Source organism: Phyllobates terribilis, unplaced genomic scaffold, assembly GCF_046119375.1.
Source record: "Phyllobates terribilis strain yellow unplaced genomic scaffold, ASM4611937v1 Scaffold_1__5_contigs__length_1240528914, whole genome shotgun sequence".
Lineage (NCBI taxonomy): Eukaryota > Metazoa > Chordata > Amphibia > Anura > Dendrobatidae > Phyllobates > Phyllobates terribilis.
Genome location: NW_027362761.1, coordinates 769299043 through 769320709, shown reverse-complemented (window position 1 = coordinate 769320709; position 21667 = coordinate 769299043). Strand labels below are relative to the sequence as shown.

Genomic DNA, 21667 nt, shown 5'->3' with positions numbered 1-21667 from the left:
CATGTAAAGCGCCATGGAATAATAATAAATAATAATAATAATGATATCTCACACACCACATGGCCAGATAAGGTTGTAAAATGTTAAAATGACATTTCCTAGTGAATGCATTTTTCACAGTTGAAAGCAATGCAAAAGTGAAAAAAACGCATCAAACGCTACATGTGAACATAGCCCAAGGTATGGAGCAGGATTTTTGTTTTTGGTTATTTATTTTGCTTTATATACAAAAGTCATTACCCTGGAAAGGATGTTCCTTAACATATTTCCCAGAAAAATCCATTTTGCTTTCATTTTTGTATGTTTTATTGTGAGTCTGTAAAAGTGGCGTAATACCTCTGACAACGTTGTTGACAAAAGTGACCTGGGAGTCAGAAATGCTTCCAGGGGTCTTCCCCATGCTGTTCCCATGTCATTTGACCACTGTTTCCATTGATTTGGGCAATTTTTAGGCCCTCTGCAGACCTCCGGGGGGAGCCATCTGAAAAATGCTCAAGTTTCCCATAGACTTACATTGGGCTCGTTGCTCGGGTCGAGCACCCGAGCATTTTAGTGCTCGCCCATCACTAGTTAAGAGATATTTGTATTATTTGCAACAAAAAAAGCATTTCAAAATCTATGTAAAATAGGACTAAGAACTACTGTATAAGAGATAGTTAAAATACTTACTGTTTTCTAGGTTTGAAAAAGGGCAGACGATGCCACCACTTGGTTTCAACATTTGCTCCTTCTTGTTCTTCTTTTAGCTTTTTATATTTTACTTGTTTGTATTTCAGTATTTTATTCTTTTTCTCAGTCTCTTCTGTTTCCGTCTCCTCCGTAACATGTGATTTAGGCAATGAAGACATTTTTCTGGCAGATGGTAAGTAGATGATTTTGCTCTTCTTACTGTGAGTTCATATATGGGTGTAAAGTTAGTCTTTAAATGCCAGCGTTAAAAATATGGAACATTTGTCTATAAAATGAGATATAGGTATATAATAAAAGATGAGTGCCATGTATCATGAATGATAGTAAAGTTTCTCATGTAGTATATTATGTTTGCAAACTGAGGGGCACATACAACCTCCAGTATCCTATGTAACGTGATTATGGCCGAACTGGCCATCGGGCAAATTTGGCAAATGCCATGGGCCGCACTGACTGTGACACTGTTATCAGTACCAGCGTCCTCACATCCGCAGGATGGCAGTACTGTTAACACCTGTGGCGGTGCAAAGAGCCACTGCGTGCTCAGTCACTTTTTCCAGCAGGATGCAAGCTACTTATGGCCTGCTGGAGGCCAATGTGACACAGAGGACATCGGGCGGCGCTATGACGTTACTGCTTTGCTTCTAGAGGTAGAAGAGGGGATGGAGGTTGCAAAGGTCCAGAAGCCTGAATTAGGTGAGTATAAGATTATTTTTTTACTTTTTGGGGGGCTCTGTGGGGACAGTCATACATTATGGGGAGCTGTGTGGGGACGTTTATATGTTATGGAGCCTGTGTCGGGACCAGTATACTCTATGGGGGCTATGTGGAGACCAGCATACTGTATGGGGTCTGTGTGGGGAGCAGCATACCCTATGGGTGCTGTGTGATGACCAGATTAATCTATGGGGCACTGTGGTGGGTATCGCACTAATTTGGGAGTTGTGATGGAAATCATACTGTGGGGGTATGGGGAGCTGTGGTGACCATCTTACTGTGTGGGGTGCTGTGGGGCATTGGAATTTGTGGTACAATCATAGTTGTAGGAGCATTTATATGTACACCATACTCTATGGGGGTCATGGAAGGGCGTGAGGACACTAAGGGCCTTCAAGAGGGGCAAAATGTCTAAGTGCCATATCCCTCTTCGTGTCTTGAAAAGTTGGAATGTATGTCCTTCTGTGACTGGACCTACATGTTATTACAGAACTTTTGCTATGGGGTCCCATGATTTCTATGTACACCCAGGGGCATTATTACAATAAAGATGTGTAGCGCCCCGAGGGTTCGGCCGCTACAGGGGTATTGCACCTCTGCCAGAGGTGTGGTATTCCACTCCGGGGTAAGGATGGAGTATGGACCAGGGCTCAGTTAGCAGCATACAGCACACTCACCCCATTTCCGAGGGACAGCTCAACGGTACTCCCATTAGTACAGTAATGCAGGCACGACAGACCATGTCCCTGTCTGGAGTGGGGAGGGGGGAGGAATACCCAGTGATGTAGGAGCAGATAGGGGTTGGTTCCTGAGCGTAGATAGGAGCCCATTGGTTGCTGGTCACCTGGGCTCATGGCTAGAGGGAGGTATATAAGGTGGGCACCATCTTAGAACAGTAGTCAGTTCAGTTCTGTCCAGTGAGAGAGGACAGGGAGCAGGGGCTTTGTAGGAGCTCTGCTCAGAGGCAGGCCTAGAGAAAAGGCCGGGAACGGAAAGGAACAAGAACAGCAAGGAACAGAAACAGAAAGGAACAGCAGAGAAAGAGAGAAAGAAACAGAAGGGCTCAGGAACAAGAAGGTGGAAGGGACCCTAAGAACCCACGAGAATCCAGGGTGAAGGGTCAGGCAGATTAAGGGTACCGGATCCCAAGTTGGTGGAGGAGAAACAACCCTCAGCCAAAGACCGGAGGCTGTGACCATTTATTGGTGCAGCACCTCATCAAACCTGCTAGGAAGGCACCATAAAGGACAGCGGGGAACGGGGCCCACGTTTACCTGCGCAGGTCCGCGGCAGCTGGACAAAAGTGGGTCACTGGTGAGGCAGGCCAGAGAAAGGAAAGAAGGGGGTCCTGAGCCATACTCCTGAACTGCCTGGGAGTTGACCGAGCCTCACAACTGGTGGACGCAGCACGGCTCGGGCAGTCATTATCAGCTGAAGTGACTTGGAAACTAACTGTGAGTAAAGACCCTGGACTGTAACTTGTTGTCTGTGTGCTCCTTCGCGCCTCCAGCACTACCGGTACTAGGACTCTCACCACCATCACTCCCACCATCCACTACACTGCCCTGGGGCTGCACTCTTCCCGTGGGGAGTCACACCACCTCAGCTGCACCCATCATCAGCCCCAGCGGTCTGCCCTGCAGCGGCGGTTCCTAATGATCGCAAATCCACGGGTGGCGTAGTCGGACATTATCAACAGCACTTAGCAGACTACCATTGGTCTGACCACCCTGAGCCGTGGGACCGGGCCGCCACTACTTCCCCCTTCGTTTCCCTACTGCCCGGATCCGCGTGCCCCACGGCCCAGGGGGCGAGTCAGATGCACTGATGGTGATTATTAAAAGGAGGCACAATAGGGGATTGTTATCATTATAGGGCAAGCACAGGAGGCAACACTATTATAAGAATGCAAAGGGGGTGTTTTTATTATTATAGGGAGGTAATTGTTCATTATTATAAGGCACCAAGGGGGAGTATTCTTAAAGGAGGCACATGGGGATTATTATTATTATAAAGAGGCACAAGCAGATACTAATTCTATGTGAAAGAACAGAGGGAATATTATTACCTTGTAGGGGCACAGAGGGGGCACTGTTACTATACAGGACACAGTGGGGGCTTTATTATGGTCTAGGGCAGGGTTCCCCAACTCCAGTCCTCAAGGCCCACCAACAGGTCATGTTTTCAGGATTTCCTTAGTATTACACAGGTGATAATTCCATCACCTGCACAGGCAATAATTCCATCACCTGTGCAATACTAAGGAAATCCTGAAAACATGACCTGTTGGTGGGCCTTGAGGACTGGAGTTGGGGAACCCTGGTCTAGGGCACTAGTTATTGCACTATCATGTTTGTGTAGAGGTAGAGAACGTGAGGAGGGGTTTGGAAAGCCGTAAGCCAAAGATCTCTATGTGGAAAATGCAAAAGGTAAAAGCTGGTGATAAAAAGCGCTAAGGCATATAAAATTCAACAATTACTACCTTTATTAAAGTCCTTGTAAAAACACAAAGCGTTTCGACGGCATGCAAGCCGTCTTCATCAGGTGATGATCAAAAGGGAAAATGAATGACTACAATCATCAAGAACGTCACTGGTGAGGACCTGTACAGTATACACATATATAGTCTGCAGAGCACTGGTGTAAAACTGATATTACAATTCTATGGAGGTAATATCAGTCCTAGTATCGTGGTATTATCATTAACCATATTTGCTGGTAATATGTTGTTATTGTCTGGTGTTATTTGTCTGTTATATGGCAATATAATTATTGGGGTATCATTATTATTAAATCTTATATAGCGGTATTATTAGAAATATAGGTAGTTGTAGTAAATCTTAATTTCCTCCAGGTAGGGTAATATTAGTAATGGAGACTCCCATCTGGGAAGGGGGCAGGGACAGCATGGGCCTGTGTGCTTTAAAATGCCAGGACTGAATTTCAGAGTCCGGCCCTGAACATGGTCATTGTTGGTTTTAGCTTTCTAAAGCTAGTATTATATTTAGGAGGACTAACTTCAAATTATTTAAATTTACAAACTACAAATTAAATGCTTACTTTCCAGAGGATGCCTACCTGCTGACTATCAGATGTTACTGATTTCCAGCCCCTCTGAAAACCTAAAAACCTCTGTTACCTTTCTCCTTGAGGTGCTCTGGCAATATGAAGTGTATACAGTTCCAGATAATGATGGATTGGAATGTTTGATGATGCATGATGTGACATCACAGAGGTGGTAGGACTACAATGGCCAGGAATGTTTGATGATGCGTTATACAGTATATCAAACATGTGCAGAACAACAATGGAATTGAATATTTACTGATGCATTATGTGACATCAATAACCTGGGAGATTTGTTGCAAAAAGTTCTGTTACTGAAAATCTTTTCCATAGATCTGAATGGAGATGTTTCTGCAGAACGTGTGTGGATTTCTGGATTTTTTTTGCTTGCATGAATATTTCAGCAGATTCTGCTCCAAAAAAAACACATTAAAAATAATTTGCTTAAAATACTCTTTAAATAGATCTCTTATTGGTTGCAAAGGGAAAATTCTCCTACAGTGCTGTATTTTTTCCATATTATTTGAAACATGTAAAAAGAAGCAACATGTTACAAGGGTTCCTAAAGAATATAAGTTGGTGTGCATGCTGCATGTAGGCGCATGTTCACACTGGCCACTAAACAGACAAAAACCCAAGATAAAAACATAATAAGCAAATACCCTGCTGTAAAATTTATAAACAGCAATAGTGCATGAAAATTTTGACCAGGAATGCCCAAACTTTTACATGCCACTGTAATGTCCAGCTAAAAAAAAGGCAGGCCACCCCTTTATATGTACTGAATGCAAACAGACACACAGAGAACCTAAAGAGATGTTACAAGGGTTTTCCAGCAACCAACCCAATTCTTACTGTCTAATTTGAAAAACTAAGCACTTTTGTGATTTACATGAATCAAAAATTTCCTACCATTCTCTCTACATCTACCTCCTGTTTTTACACTTACCATGATGTTTCATTTTTAGTCTCCTAGTATGCACTGTGGAACCTCAAACAGAATGTCATCAAGGTGCTGGGGCCGTGGTCACTCACCAGATTCTTACCGCGCCCTTAACCAGGACGTCATCAGGGGGATGGCGCTGTTGTCATTCCCCACAACTACTTTTTCTGCCCCGGAAATTAGATGTCATCAGTGATGTCCACTTCTAGGGAAGATATGGCCTCTGTTGCGCAGGCTGTCAATTCTGACGCATGCTCAGTATGCTCCCTCTGGTCGTTGCACTCTGTCCCTATCAATGCACACTGGTAGTGTGGTCCCTCACTGGCTCTAAACAAAAGTGACGAACCAGCAAGAGAGCACGCTGCTAGTGCGCATTGAAAGGGAGGGAGTGATCAGGGAGTGCATACTGAGCATGTGTTGGAATTGACAACCCACGCATGCTCACTACAACATTGTCTCCCCTTGATGACATTCTGTTTGGGGCTCCACAGTGCATGCGGGGAGACTCAAACAAAACATCATTTGAAATGTAAAAACAGGAAGTAGGTGTAGAGATGGAATGATAAGAAATGTTTATTTTATGTAAATTGCAAAAAAGTGCTATGTTTTTAAAATTAGATAAGTAGACATTAAGTATAAGTTGGCTATTAGGTTTCAGACAACCTTTTTAATTCTTCAGGGCAGTGGCGTACCGTCCATAGAGGCAGACCACGCGACTGCTATGGGGCCCGAGTGTTCAGGGGACCCAGCGTCGGATGTCCTGTCCATAGACACGCCCCTCTAGATCGCTACGCTGCGTGCACAGCAGAGAGGAGCTGAGGCTGAGCAGCCTGAGCGATCATCATTAGAGCTGCCTAGTGGACGCAGAGGAGCCGGCCTGGCTGCAGGGTAAGTCTCTGACTGGCTGCAGAGGGAGCCGGCCTGGCTGCAGGGTAAGTCTCTGACTGGCTGCAGAGGGAGCCGGCCTGGCTGCAGGGTAAGTCTCTGACTGGCTGCAGAGGGAGCCGGCCTGGCTGCAGGGTAAGTCTCTGACTGGCTGCAGAGGGAGCCGGCCTGGCTGCAGGGTAAGTCTCTGACTGGCTGCAGAGGGAGCCGGCCTGGCTGCAGGGTAAGTCTCTGACTGGCTTCAGAGGGAGCCGGCCTGGCTGAAGGGTAAGTCTCTGACTGGCTGCAGAGGGAGCCGGCCTGGCTGCAGGGTAAGTCTCTGACTGGCTGCAGAGGGAGCCGGCCTGGCTGCAGGGTAAGTCTCTGACTGGCTGCAAAGGGAGCCGGCCTGGCTGCAGGGTAAGTCTCTGACTGGCTGCAGAGGGAGCCGGCCTGGCTGCAGGGTAAGTCTCTGACTGGCTGCAGAGGGAGCCGGCCTGGCTGCAGGGTAAGTCTCTGACTGGCTGCAGAGGGAGCCGGCCTGGCTGCAGGGTAAGTCTCTGACTGGCTGCAGAGGGAGCCGGCCTGGCTGCAGGGTAAGTCTCTGACTGGCTGCAGAGGGAGCCGGCCTGGCTGCAGGGTAAGTCTCTGACTGGCTGCAGAAGGAGCCGGCCTGGCTGCAGGGTAAGTCTCTGACTGGCTTCAGAGGGAGCCGGCCTGGCTGCAGGGTAAGTCTCTGACTGGCTGCAGAGGGAGCCGGCCTGGCTGCAGGGTAAGTCTCTGACTGGCTGCAGAGGGAGCCGGCCTGGCTGCAGGGTAAGTCTCTGACTGGCTGCAGAGGGAGCCGGCCTGGCTGCAGGGTAAGTCTCTGACTGGCTGCAGAGGGAGCCGGCCTGGCTGCAGGGTAAGTCTCTGACTGGCTTCAGAGGGAGCCGGCCTGGCTGCAGGGTAAGTCTCTGACTGGCTGCAGAGGGAGCCGGCCTGGCTGCAGGGTAAGTCTCTGACTGGCTGCAGAGGGAGCCGGCCTGGCTGCAGGGTAAGTCTCTGACTGGCTGCAGAAGGAGCCGGCCTGGCTGCAGGGTAAGTCTCTGACTGGCTTCAGAGGGAGCCGGCCTGGCTGCAGGGTAAGTCTCTGACTGGCTGCAGAGGGAGCCGGCCTGGCTGCAGGGTAAGTCTCTGACTGGCTGCAGAGGGAGCCGGCCTGGCTGCAGGGTAAGTCTCTGACTGGCTGCAGAGGGAGCCGGCCTGGCTGCAGGGTAAGTCTCTGACTGGCTGCAGAGGGAGCCGGCCTGGCTGCAGGGTAAGTCTCTGACTGGCTTCAGAGGGAGCCGGCCTGGCTGCAGGGTAAGTCTCTGACTGGCTGCAGAGGGAGCCGGCCTGGCTGCAGGGTAAGTCTCTGACTGGCTGCAGAGGGAGCCGGCAGGGCTGCAGGGTAAGTCTCTGACTGGCTCAGTGCAGCACTGTGCACCGTAAGTGTGAAATGTAAACAAGTTTATTTTACCTTGTGTCCTGTTTTGGATGTGCGGGTGTTAAGGCAGGGGGGAGGGGTCATGTTTGTAATTCTGCCAACTATCTAGGGTAACTGGGGAGGAGGGCTGCGAACAAATAAAAAGTCAGGAAGCCCCTCACACAGAGCCACTGTCTTGTGTCTGTCAGTCACCACAGAGATCCTGAACCTGGGACCAGAGGGTTGAGCTAAACATTAGGACACCTGTGACAATGGAAGCCTATTAATAAATTGTTTAACCCCTTTACGACATAGGGTGTATTAATACTTATCTGTGCCCTGGGCTTTATGGACCAGATACGCATTAATACGCCCTGGCGATTTTGCCCGCACACAAGCGGTGCGGGCGCGATCCCCGCCGGGTGTCAGCTGCTTGTCACAGCTGACACCCGGTGCTATGTGCAGGGAGTGGTACCACTCTGCTCTCGGCACATTAACCCCTGCAATGCTGCGATCGAAGTCGATCGCAGCATTGCGGTGGCTAACGGAAGGTGATCGTATACTCACCTCCTCTTCCGGCCTCCAGCGCTGTCTGCCGCGGCTTCCAGGATGTTGCCATGACGACCCGATGTCGTCATGACAACATCCGGGTCACCAGACAGCAGGAAGATTTTTTGAACATGTGCAGAGCATTTCCAAACTATCTTCTCCCTGTCCAGCGCTGACAGCCTGCATGGCACAGGGATGGTGCTCCATTCCTGTGCCATGCAGGTGATCAGAGTAAAAAAAGTGAAAGTCCCATAGTGGGACAAAGTAAAAAAAACTGTCAGAAAGTGAAAAAAAAAAAAGAAAAAAAAAATTGTTTTTAAAAATATAAAAAAAAAAATCAAAAAAAAAATCCACCAAAAATAAAAATATAATGTACCCATCAATAAATATTATGAAAAAAAAAAACACAATAAAAGTACACATATTTGGTATCGCTGCGTCTGGAACGACCTGACCTATAAAACTGTCCCACTAGTTAACCCCTTCAGTGAACACGGTAAAAAAAAATAAAAAACTAAGCAAAAAACAATGCTTTATCACCATAATGCCAAACTAAAAACGGAATAACATGCGATCAAAGAGACGAATATAAATAAAAATGGTACCGCTGAAAACGTCATCTCATCCCGCAAAAACAAGCCGCCATACAGCTCCATCAGTCGAAAAATAAAAAAGTTATAGCTCTCAGAATAAAGCAATGCTAAAAAATATTTTTTTCTATAAAATTGCTTTTATCATGTAAAAGTGCAAAACATAGAAAAACGATATAAATGTGGTACCGCTGTAAACGTACTGACCCGAAGAATAAAGCTATCTTATCAATTTTACCACAAGCGGAACAGAATTAAAAAAAACAAAAAAAACAATTCCTGAATTGTTGTTTTTTGTTTATTCTGCCTCCCATTAATCGGAATAGAAAGCGATCAAAAAATGTCACGTGCCTGAAAATGGCACCAATAAAAACGCTAACAAATTGAATGGAAAATCGGCTCAAATTGTTAGCGGACACCATGTTGCGTTTGGAGAGCCCCTGTGTGCCTAAACATTGGAGCTCCCCCACAAGTGACCCCATTTTGGAAACTAGACCCCCCAAGGCACCTATGTAGAGGCATAGTGAGCACTTGGAACCCCCAGGTGCTTCACAAATTGATTCGTAAAAATGAAAAAGTGGAAAAAAAAACACTTTTTATTTTTATGGATTAATTTGTGAAGCACCTGGGGGTTCCAAGTGCTCACTATGCATCTAGATAGGTGCCTTGGGGGGTCTAGTTTCCAAAATGGGGTCACTTGTGGGGGAGCTCCAATGTTTAGGCACACAGGGGCTCTCCAAACGCAACATGGCGTTCGCTAATTATTCAAGCAAATTTTACAATCAAAAAGTCAAATGGCGCTCCTTCACTTCCGAGCCCTACCGTGCCCCAAACAGTGTTTTTTCCCCACCTATGGAGTATCTGCTTGCCCAGGGGAAATTGCACAACAAATTTTGGGGTCCATTTTTTCTTGTTACCCCTGCGAAAATAAAAAAAAAATGGGTCTAAAGTAGCATTTTTGTGCAAAAAATTAAATGTTCATTTTTTTCTTCCACATTCCAAAAATTCCGGTGAAGCACTTGAAGGGTTAATAAAGTTCTTGAATGTGGTTTTGACCACCTTGAGGGGTGCAGTTTTTAGAATGGTGTCACTTTTGGGTATTTTCTGTCATAAAGACCTCTCAAAGTGACTTCAAATGTGATGTGGTCCCTAAAAAAATGGTTTTGTAAATTTTGTTGGAAAAATGAAAAATCGCTGGTCAACTTTTAACCCTTATTGCTCCCTAACAAAAAGAAATTTTGGTTCAAAATTGTGCTGATGTAAAGTAAACATGTGGGGAATGTTATTTATTAACTATTTTGTGTGACATATCTCTCTGATTTAAGGGCATAAAAATTCAAATTTTGAAAATTGCTAAATTTTCAAAATTTTCGCCAAATTTCCATTTTTTTCACAAATAAAACGCAAGTGATATCGAAGAAATTTTACCACAATCATGAAGTACAATATGTCACGAAAAAACAATCTCAGAATCAGGGGGATCCGTTGAAGCGTTCCAGAGTAATTGCCTCATAAAGTGACAGTGGTCAGAATTGTAAAAATTGGCCTGGTCTTTAACGTGCAAACCACCCTCGGGGGTAAAGGGGTTAAGTTACTTCTTTACACACATTTCTCTGCACTGCAGATCATGCAGTCCTAGTGGAGGATTAAGGAGGAAGGAGGAATGGACAGGCTGCAGAGTGCACAGCAGAGAAAAGGACACGGCTGTCAGAGAGAGTACATCTGACCCCAGACCATCACTAATCACTAGTATTGCTGCAGCTAGCCACCCTGTATGTGCGCACAATGCGTACCAGCCTGCGCCCCCAATGCTGCGGAATAGCTGCCGGCTATCAATTTGCAAATGAGCGGCGCCATTTTTTTTTTTCACCTGCAGACTTTCCTTTGACGCTGCATAAACACGCAGCGTCAAACCCGCAGCGGCTCCGGATCGTGGGCACATAGCCTAAGGGTACGTTCCCATGTTCAAGATTTGCTGCGGTTTTGACGCTGCATATTTATGCAGTGTCAAACACGCAACAGCCAGATGTTACAGCATAGTGGATGTTCTTTTCTGTCCACTATGCATCTCTGTGCACCTGCGGATCACCAGCGGAAACTGAGATGCGGCGTGTCCTTCAGACCCCCAGCATGTCGATTTCTCTTGTGGGTCTGCATGTAGACTTTCCTCATAGACTTGCTTAGATGAGGAAGATCCACATGTGTAAAAATGCGTGTCCAATAATTTACATAATAAGTACAAAAATTCTGCAGTGTGAAAACCGCAACAAATACTGAAAGTGGGAATGTACTCTTAAATAAGTTATCCACTACTTTGACATTGATGCCCTATCCATAGGATAGGGCATCACTGTATGATCGGCCGGGGTCCCGGACGCCCCACCCCCATCGATCAGCTGTTATCGTGTCGGCGGCAGCGGCCACAAGTCCTTATCTGCGGTGCTTGGCCGTCCATCTGTAGTGGCCGCTGCTCGTAACTGCACATCCGCCTCCCATTCAATTGAATAGGAGGCGTATATACCGTTACAAGCGGCCACCACTACAACTTGACGGCCAGGCACCACAGGCAAGGACTTCCGGCCGGCGGCCACCGACACGATAACAGCTGATTGGCAGGGATGCCACGTGTGGGACCCCGGCCGATCATACATTGAGGCCCTATCCTAAGGACAGGGCATCAATGTCAAAGTAGTGGACAACCCCTTTAAAGGGTTGTCCAGGCTTGAGATGAAAGTCTGCAATCACTTTATGACTGCAGACTTCTGAATCCTCACAGCACACACATCGCGTGCAGGCGGTCATGCGACCACAAGTATGTGATTTGTGTTGTGATCTGCAACATGAACTAAGGAAAGATAGGGGAAAGCTGTCCCTACAATAAGACTAAGCTGAATCCCTACGATGTAGCGGGCTGCCTGTTCCTAGCGAACAGACCTGCCTTAGTCTTCAGCTAGTCTGAACAGAGACCTATAGCATTAGGGAAGGGGGTCCCTAAAAGAACTAAGGACTGGGACAAAAATGGGACACCTCCTAAACAGAGAAGTAGTTGCAGAACACAAAAATACAAACTGACAAAAAGGTACTAAAGGTCCCAGAAGGACCAAGCGAGCTGCCAGATAGGTACAGAAGCACCTGGCTAGAGAAGCAGTCAAAAACTGAAGTCCAGCACAGCCAAAAGGGCGGAGCTGGAATATAAAGGCAAATGGTCACGTGACCGCAAAACACAGGAAGGAAAAACAAACAAACAGGAGGGTTCTAACAATTTGCATGCTTCCAGTCACATTCTGACTAGACGTGTTCGTCCTCGATCAATACAAGGGAACTGAATGCGGCCGAGCACGTTTAATCGACACGTGACCACAGATATGCAAAACACGTACTTGTAGTTGACCGGCTGTTCTTGCCACTGTCATCGAAGAATCATGACAGCGTATGATGTGAGGATTCAGATGACCGTAGTCATATAGAGCGATTGTAGACTTTCATCCCAAACTTGGACAACCCCTCTGTGTTTATGTATGTATATCGCCTCCAGACAGAATAAAATAAGTGTGAACAGGCGCTGCTGCTATCACTGCATAATAAAGAATACAGTCGCCTCTGTAAGCGTAGAGATATGGAAAATGAAGGTACTTGGTGCATAAATTGGCCAATTCATGGGAGCCCATCAAGAACGACAAGATGTACCATTCTTTCATAGGACTAACCAAATTTAAAAGGGAGGTAGGATCCAGTACTAATTAAAAACAACCTTGGGACTCATTCACACTTCTGATTTTTCCACATACAAGAAAAATGGACCGATTATTCTGATCAGACTTTAATCAGAGTGTGACCTGAGTGTCATCCGTTGTTCTCGTATCTGGACAAATAAAAAAATAAAACAATTCTCCACCTTCTTCATTCTTACAGACCATGAAAATCGACTGCACTGAGATGTCATCAGAGTGCAGTCCATTTTTTTTTTTTTTAAAAAAAATCATTGACCTTGCATGGCCAAGTGTAATCTGACCCTTGGATCAAAATCAGGCATGACTCTAAAATCACGGACATGTGAATGGCCCCATAGACTATCACAGGTACGAGTGCTATCCTTGAAGACGATGGATAGCACTCGTATGCGAATATTGCACGTGTTATTGAGACCTTAGGCTGATGGGAGATCATATACTATTGGAGGTGGTGACAATCTCCATATCTGACTGATCCCCTCCCATCAGCCTAAGACCTGATTCACACATCCATATTTTTGATCAGATTCTCGACAGGCCAGTCTGTTCTTCACAGCCAGCTGACGTTCTGAGTGCTAACACAGTGGAGTGTAGAGAGATGTGCTTGCTTTGCACAATCTTCACAGGTTACAAACCCATAAGGCTATATTCACACATTGTGTTTTTGCTAAAAAAAATTTCCGCAGGCAAAACCTGCTCTCTTGGCAGTAGAGAAGCAGCGTCAAAAAAGCAGGTTTTGCTGAGTTTTTTTCTGCATGTTTGTCAGGGTACATTTGTTTCTTGTGCTTGTGTGGCACCCCAGGGGTCTGGTTACCACAGTAATAGAGATATTATGTCTGAGAGCAAGTGGGAGGTTTCTCTGGTCAGGAACCCTAAGCATGCAACACGGCCCCCCCCAGGCCTGGGAGGGGAGGAATCTGCCCTTATAAACTGGGTCTGGGGTGGGATTAGACAGGACAGTTCCAGACACAGGGAAAGTTGCAACAGGGAGGAGCAGGTGCGAGTACCTGAGGCTGGAAGCTAGAAAGCTCGCTTTGGCTGAAGACACTAACCCGGACACGGAGTCCGAGGCTGTGGGGACATCCAGGTCCAGCAGCAGAATCCAACCGGCAGGGGATTCCATGTCCTCTGGCCTTAGAAACCCGAAGGCACGGTCACAAGCAAGGGACCAGCACCGCCATCGTGAAGCGAAGGCTGACGGAAGGCCCCAAGTCACCGGCCATACGGGTGAGCACCACACGGTATACTCAGGGACGTGGGCTACTTCTACCCGCATAGAGCAAGGTAGCCAGGAAAGAGTGCAGATAGTCGGGGAGGCCTACAACTCCACCTGGCCAGGGGAGATCCTGCTTGCTCACAGACTGACCAGGCCCCTACTGCTAACCAGTACTCCCGGGAGGGTCTGCTTTATACCATCAGTAAAGACCCTGAACTGCACCACACGTCTCTGTGATTCCTTGCCGCACCAGCACCATTACTACTGGGACGCTCACACCATCACTCCCATCATCCACATTAGCTGCCCTGAGGCAATACTTCTCCCGTGGGGAGTTATCCCATACTCGGCTGCGCAAACAACCATCAGCCTCAGCGGTCGGCAGCGCAGCGGCGGTCCCCACTGACCGCAATCCACGGGTGGCATAGTCGGACATTGTTATTACTTAAGACCGCCACTGGTTTGACTGCCCTGGGCACGGACCGGGTCACCGCCACGGAGAACTACAACCCCCAGCATCCCAGTGATCCGGCTCCGGGTATCCCCCTGCACAGCACAGGCCCAGGGGGCGCGTCAACTTTTTCCCCCCTAGTAAATTTTAGTACTCCGGGACTAAACACATTTTTTAAAGAAACATAAATGCAGGGTATAACAATAATACAATAACATATTTACAAGTAGCTTTAGTTTGTAGAGGTCACGGCGTGTCCGCAACCGGGTGTCCATATCACCCAAGGTGAAGTTTTAAGCGAAGTAGGGGACCTGTCCAAAGCAAAGCCCTTGAGTTGGCCCTGGGCGTGGCTGCAAGGCTGAAGCTAGCTACTTTGGGCCGCAAGTAGGCCACGCCAGACAGGTTTTCTCTTCCGCGGCCGTCTTCGCAAGAGGCACCAAGGTGCAACTATCTACAAGATTGTTCCGGTTATCCAGTGTCCATAACCTGTTAGTCCATAGAAATCTGCAGGGTAACTGAGAAACATAATTAATAACAGGCAACAAACATAAACCAACATTTTTCAAGAAACAGGTAAATTCACAGTGCATTAGTTTAGATTCTCCAGCGAGCGGGCATCTGACCTCTAGTGACTCTAGTGGACCTACAGAGCTCACTAACTGGTCCTGCACTACTGGGTGTAGGAGGTGTTATGGGCAAGCTGGGCAGCTGTCTGCGTACTCTTTGGCTCACTAGGGGCACGGCAGGCTCACTACTAGCAGAGGGTGCTGCTGGTGTGGACTCTTCTGCCTCCTGGGCCGGCTGCTCTTCCAGCTCTACCTGGTTTTCTGTAGGCACTTGAGGTGCTGGCTGGAGAAAGGTGAGGACGGGCACCACGATAGCGTTGTTTACTTGTGTCCAGGACCGGGGAAAGTCTCCGAGTACGGTGGTGATCATTTCCTCCTTTTCCTCTACGGGTTGAGGGTCTTCCTGATCTTCATCCGTGCTTTGCAACTTCTCGGGGCACTTTTTCAGGTGGTCTCTGGAGACAGTGGCTGTGGTCTCTCCTCCATCCTTGCTGATGACGTACACCTTTGGATTATTGTGGCTTGAGGGCAGTACGGTGTACGGGTCCTTTTCCCACTGGTCGTCCAACTTATGGAGCCGCCTTTTTCTTTTCAAGACCTGCTCTCCAGGTACCAGGGGAACAGCGGGAGCATGTTGGTTATATGTCCTCTCCTGCCTTTCTCTTGATTGACAGAGACTTCGCTCGACGCTCTCCTGTACTTTCCTGTACTGCTGCTGCCGTTCTGTATCCCAGTCTATCTCTGGCGAGGTGTCCTCGGGTATCAGGACTCCCATATCCAGGTCAACAGGCAGCTTACCAGGTCTTGCTCGCATTAGGTAAGCCGGGGTACAGTTGGTGGAACCTACCGGGATGTGGTTGTACAGGTCCACCAGATCGGGCAGTTTCTCAGGCCACAGACTGCGTTCTTCCAGGGGCAATGTTTTTAGCAGATCTATCACCACCTGGTTCATCTTCTCGCAGAGTCCATTGGTTTGGGGGTGATAGGGCGTTGTTCTTATCTTCTTGCAGCCATACAGGTTGCAGAACTCCTGGAAGACCTCCGCTTCGAAGGCTGGTCCTTGGTCCTTCAGCACTTGGTCCGGGTACCCGTGTTGGCGGCAGAAGTGCAGCTGGAAGGCTCTGGCTGCTGTCTGAGCCATCAGGTCTTTGACAGGGACCACCACCAGGAACCGGGAGTAGTGATCCACGATGGTTAGGGCGTAGACATACCCACTTCTGCTTGGAGCCAGTTTAACATGGTCCAGAGCGACCAGTTCCAGCGGCTGCCTGGTGATGATGGGCTGCAGGGGAGTCTTCTGGCTGGCACGGTCCCTTCTTCTTAGATTGCACGGGCCACAGTCTCTACACCATCTCTCAATGGCTCCTCTCATGCCTATCCAGTAGAACCGTTCACGCAGCAGGAACTCCAGCTTCTTCCATCCGAAGTGCCCTGCCCCATTGTGGTAGGCCTCCAGCACCATAGCTGCATCCCGTCTCGGCACCACCACCTGCCAGATCAGTTCGTGTGTCCGGGAATTGACCATTCTGCGGCACAACTTCTCCTTGTAGAGAAACAGTCTGCTCTTCTCCGTCCACAGTTGCTTGGTCTCTTCCGGAGCGTCTGGGTCCAGGCGGGCGTCAGCCTGGGTCAGCATCTCCTTCACCAGACAGACTGCAGGGTCACTGTCTTGCGTCTCCGCCCAGTTGTAGTGGGGTAAGGGGTTGAACGTAGCGGTTCGCTGGCTCCTCACACGGTGGGAATACTGGGTAATCCCATGACGGTGAAACGCAGGGAGTTTGATCTCTTCCAATTCTTCTGGATCCTCCCCTTCGTCCGCTAGGTTTGGCATCCTGGACAGGGCGTCCGCGTTGGTATTGGAGCGTCCTGCCCGGTATTTGATCGTGAACTCAAAATTGGACAGGCGGGCCATCCATCTCTGCTCCAGGGCACCCAGTCTTGCAGTGTCCAGGTGTGTCAACGGGTTGTTGTCCGTGTACACGGTGAACCTGGAAGAGGCAAGGTAATGCTTGAAACGTTCGGTTACTGCCCACACCACTGCCAGGAACTGTAGCTTGAACGAGCTGTAATTCTCAGGGTTTCTTTCCGTGGGTCGCAGTTTTCGGCTGGCATAAGCAATTACCCGTTCTCTCCCTTGCTGGATCTGGGACAGTACGGCTCCTAGCCCGATGTTGCTTGCATCCGCGTAGAGGATAAAGGGCTGGCTGTAATCAGGGTACGCCAGGATTTCATCCCCCGTGAGGGCCATCTTCAGCTGGCGGAAGGACTCCTCTTCCAGCTTTTCCCATTTGAAGGGTGGCTTCTGGTTTTTGGCCTTCCTGGACTGGCCTATCAGGAGGTCCTGCATAGGAGCTGCCTTCTTGGTAAAACCGGGAATGAATCTTCGGTAGTAGCCTACCAACCCGAGGAACTGCCGCACTTCCTTTATGCTGGATGGTCTTGGCAAGGGTTCCACGGCCTGTACAGAGTTCTGGTTGATGGTGAACAATTTGGCTAGCGTGGCATACTGGGGCAGGTATACTTCTCTCTCCCCGATATTTATGATGCGGACTGGTACCCTCCCGTGGCGTACATCGACCACCCCCCGTGCTGTCAAAATGGTGGGCCTACTGTCTGAGTAGACGGGTTCTACCATTGCTTGGTAGTCTCTACCTCTTAGACCAATAGCTGCCCGGCACCAAATCATCATCTCACTTTTTGGGGGCATGGCAATAGGGAACGGGTCACACATTCTCACGCTAACTATCTCACCACCAGATAGTTCCACCTGTTGCCGTTTTATCAGTGCCCGGATCTCTTTTTGGAGCACACGCTGCTGGCTGGAACTGGCGTTCTTGGCAACCTGCTGCAAAATAAGAATCACCTCTGCAAGACAGTTTTCAATTACGTTAGTACCTAGGGTTATTTTTGGGTGACTCTCGCGACGGTCAATGTCCACAATGATAAGTCCTTGTGCCGGCAGTTCAACTTTACCGACCTTGATGGTCACTTCCTTAAACCCTATCTTTGGCACGGGCTGACCATTGCTGGCGATAATGCTCAGGTCGTCATCTGGGTAGCTGGTTATGTCCGAGTCATTCCAGTACCGCTTGAAGAGCACGTACGGGATGGTAGTGACTTGTGACCCGGTGTCTAGTAGGGCACTCATAGGAATGCCATCCAGTACCACAGGCAAGACCGGACGTCCCCCTACGTATTTGTCACGCCAGTTTGATGGGCCTGATGATCTTAAGCCTGGGGGTTGGCCCTCTACCCCAGGTTGTGCCCGTTTAAATGACAGTACCTTGCCATATGTCCGGGTTGATTGCAGCGGCGGCAGATGGGTCGTCCGTCCTCATTGTATCTGTCGCTGGGTCTTCCTCTGGCCGGTGGGGTCCTCCTCAGTCAGCGCCACGGGACGTCCTCCGGTCCGGATGCCAGCTGGATCTTTCCTGGAGAAGAGACCTGTAAAGACTGCACAGTTCTGGTTAGCGCGGCAACGCTCTTTGTCAGCTCTTGGACCTGATGGTGCAGGTCTGTTGCCGGGCTATTGTTCAAAGCCTGCGCATCAGCTCCCACAGGCCCTGCAGACAAGGGCGCTGCGTCCTGGTGATAAGTGATAGCAGGGCGCCTGTGGGTCACAGCGCCACCTGGTGCCGGTTCTCGGAGCACCCGGATGGCTCTGTCCTTGAACTGTGCAAAGTCCAGATCAGGGTCCTGTAAGGCCATTGCCCGCAACTGGGTTCGGTGGGCATTGCACAGTAGACCCTCAATAAATTGTTCGGTCAACAGCTTGTCTTCATTTCCCACGCTGTCAGGGTCTGCCTGCTTAATGGCTCTCAGGGCCTCTTGTAGGTTTAGAGCATAGTCTCTTATATTTTCATGTGCCCGTTGTTTGCACCCGTAAAATCTTAGTTTTATCTCGGCTGAGGTGCGGCTGTCAAATGTGTCTTTCAGCCGGGCTAGTATCTCTCTGACAGTCCTCTTCTTCCCAGGTGACCAGGACTTTACCTCCCTTTGGGCTGCCCCGATTAACTGGGCCACCAGGATGCTCACTTTTTGCTCTTCTGTGAGGGGGTATACCTGGAAGAGGCTATCCAGTCTTTCCATAAAGTCACTTAGAGTATGTGACTCCCCTGAGTACTGGGGTAGCCAGGTTGCCCCCGGGATATAGGGCATGGTGAAGAGCATGACCGCAGCAGCGGTTGTGCTGGCGGCCGGTGTGGCGGTGGAGCTCCCCTCGGTGTCCGACATCCTCCTTCCCCCCTAGTGGACCGTGGCCTACCTTGCGATGCTCTTCGTTGAGGACCTGGCGTCGCGCTCCGATGACGTCAGCGTCGCTCTTCCTTCCTTCCAGGACCTTACGCAGCGTCGGTGCGTGGGGCGGAGCTTCGGATCTCGCGCTCTTTCGGCGTCCACGCCCCTCTTCTTCCCGCGCGGCGTCCCGAAGATGGCGTCCGAAGGCGGGAAGCAGCTGCGGATGGCGGGAAGAAGGCAGAAGACGGCAGGAAACGGTCCAAGATGGCGTCTGATGGCGGGAATCGGCTCCGGATGGCGGGAATCGGCTCCGGATGGCAGGAAACGACTCCGGACGGCGGGAAACTTCACCACAGGTAAGTTCAAAAGTCTTTTTCAGGCACGCAGTACCCGGTGGTTGCGGGCACGAAATCCTGCCGACTACGCCAAAGTTGACGCGCCCCCTGGGCCTGTGCTGTGCAGGGGGATACCCGGAGCCGGATCGCTGGGATGCTGGGGGTTGTAGTTCTCCGTGGCGGTGACCCGGTCCGTGCCCAGGGCTGTCAAACCAGTGGCGGTCTTAAGTAATAACAATGTCCGACTACGCCACCCGTGGATTGCGGTCAGTGGGGACCGCCGCTGCGCTGCCGACCGCTGAGGCTGATGTTGTTTGCGCAGCCGAGTATGGGATAACTCCCCACGGGAGAAGTATTGCCTCAGGGCAGCTAATGTGGATGATGGGAGTGATGGTGTGAGCGTCCCAGTAGTAATGGTGCTGGTGCGGCAAGGAATCACAGAGACGTGTGGTGCAGTTCAGGGTCTTTACTGATGGTATAAAGCAGACCCTCCCGGGAGTACTGGTTAGCAGTAGGGGCCTGGTCAGTCTGTGAGCAAGCAGGATCTCCCCTGGCCAGGTGGAGTTGTAGGCCTCCCCGACTATCTGCACTCTTTCCTGGCTACCTTGCTCTATGCGGGTAGAAGTAGCCCACGTCCCTGAGTATACCGTGTGGTGCTCACCCGTATGGCCGGTGACTTGGGGCCTTCCGTCAGCCTTCGCTTCACGATGGCGGTGCTGGTCCCTTGCTTGTGACCGTGCCTTCGGGTTTCTAAGGCCAGAGGACATGGAATCCCCTGCCGGTTGGATTCTGCTGCTGGACCTGGATGTCCCCACAGCCTCGGACTCCGTGTCCGGGTTAGTGTCTTCAGCCAAGGCGAGCTTTCTAGCTTCCAGCCTCTGGCACTCGCTCCTGCTCCTACAGAGCTCCTGTTGTAACTTTCCCTGTCTAATCCCGCCCCAGACCCAGTTTATAAGGGCAGATTCCTCCCCTCCCAGGCCTGGGGGGGGGCCGTGTTGCATGCTTAGGGTTCCTGACCAGAGAAACCTCCCACTTGCTCTCAGATATAATATCTCTATTACTGTGGTAACCAGTAGAGATGAGCGTTGTTCGACTCGAACTGTTCGCCAATCTCAAATTCGAGCTGTTTTGGGTGGTGTTCGAGCCGTTCGGCGAACACGAACGATTTGAGAAAAATTTCTTCTGTTCGAGGTTATGTTCGATAACTGTTCGTGCACCAAAATCATAACTGGATTTTTTCTCAGTAATGATGAAAATTAATGTTAATACGCAGTTTGAGTGTACAGCGGGGTGGGGGGAGGGGCAGGGGATGGATCTCTGCAGGAATAATGAAGATCTCCATTTTTTTTTCTCTTTCCCGCATTTACAGTGGGGAGGTGCAATCTGTCAGCCTATCAGCAGCGCACACACGGAGCGAAGTGCTTTTTTTCACACAAGCAAGGGCATGTGTCATTGGCAGTGTATGTCACATGTCCTTGCCCTATAAGACCAAGCCATTTTCCCCGTCGCCACCATTTTCTCACTGCTGCAGCTGCGTGTTAGACGGCACTGCTGTTGCTGTGTGCGCTATACCTTGTTAATTTCAAGCCAATTTTCGCACAAATCTACAGATAGCTTGGGAGTAGGCAATAGTTGTGATTGCAGTCCTTTTAAGGACTAGGTTACAGCATTTCCTACGACTTTTATCAGGCAGGTCTGTGCTCTTAAATAGATAGATTGTGGGAGTAAAGACTAATTGTAATTGCAGTCCTTTTCAGGACTAGGTTACATCAGTTCCTATCAGTTTTTGCCAGGCAGGTCTGTGCCAGTGCTGTGCAAGTTTTTTTCACAGCATTTGGCTGAATCTAGCAAAGCTAATCCTTTTTGGCCTATTGCAGAGTGTGTTAGTCAGTGGAGTAGCCTATCTGTGTTGCAAGATATACCACCTGTGTATAGAATACCAATTTTTTTACTGCACCTAGTGAAGTAAAATCTTTTGGGCATAGCATCATTCTATTAGTCCATCTATACTGACCTCCATCAGGTTGCAAATTGAATATAATTTTTTCCTGCATCTAGCTCTGAAAAAATATTTGGGCTTCTAGCAGTGTGTGGGACTTGTTCTATTAGTCCATCTATACTGACCTCCATCAGGTTGCAAACTGAATATAATTTTTTTCTGCATCTAGCTCTGAAAAAATATTTGGCCTTCTAGCAGTGTGTGGGACTTGTTCTATTAGTCCATCTACACTGACCTCCATCACGCTGCAAATTCAAAATAATTTTT

At 49.1% G+C, this 21667-nt stretch overlaps 1 long non-coding RNA gene across 1 annotated transcript in view; it reads right to left on the bottom strand.

The window, feature by feature from the left end:
• LOC141171139 (uncharacterized) overlaps positions 1 to 21667 on the bottom strand; it is a 61467-nt gene that overhangs the window by 12148 nt on the left and 27652 nt on the right. The window contains exons 2-3 of the long non-coding RNA XR_012252325.1: positions 4733 to 4883; positions 670 to 888 (exon numbers count right to left, since the gene is read on the bottom strand). This is a non-coding gene — a long non-coding RNA (uncharacterized lncRNA). The remainder of the gene's footprint in view (positions 1 to 669; positions 889 to 4732; positions 4884 to 21667) is intronic.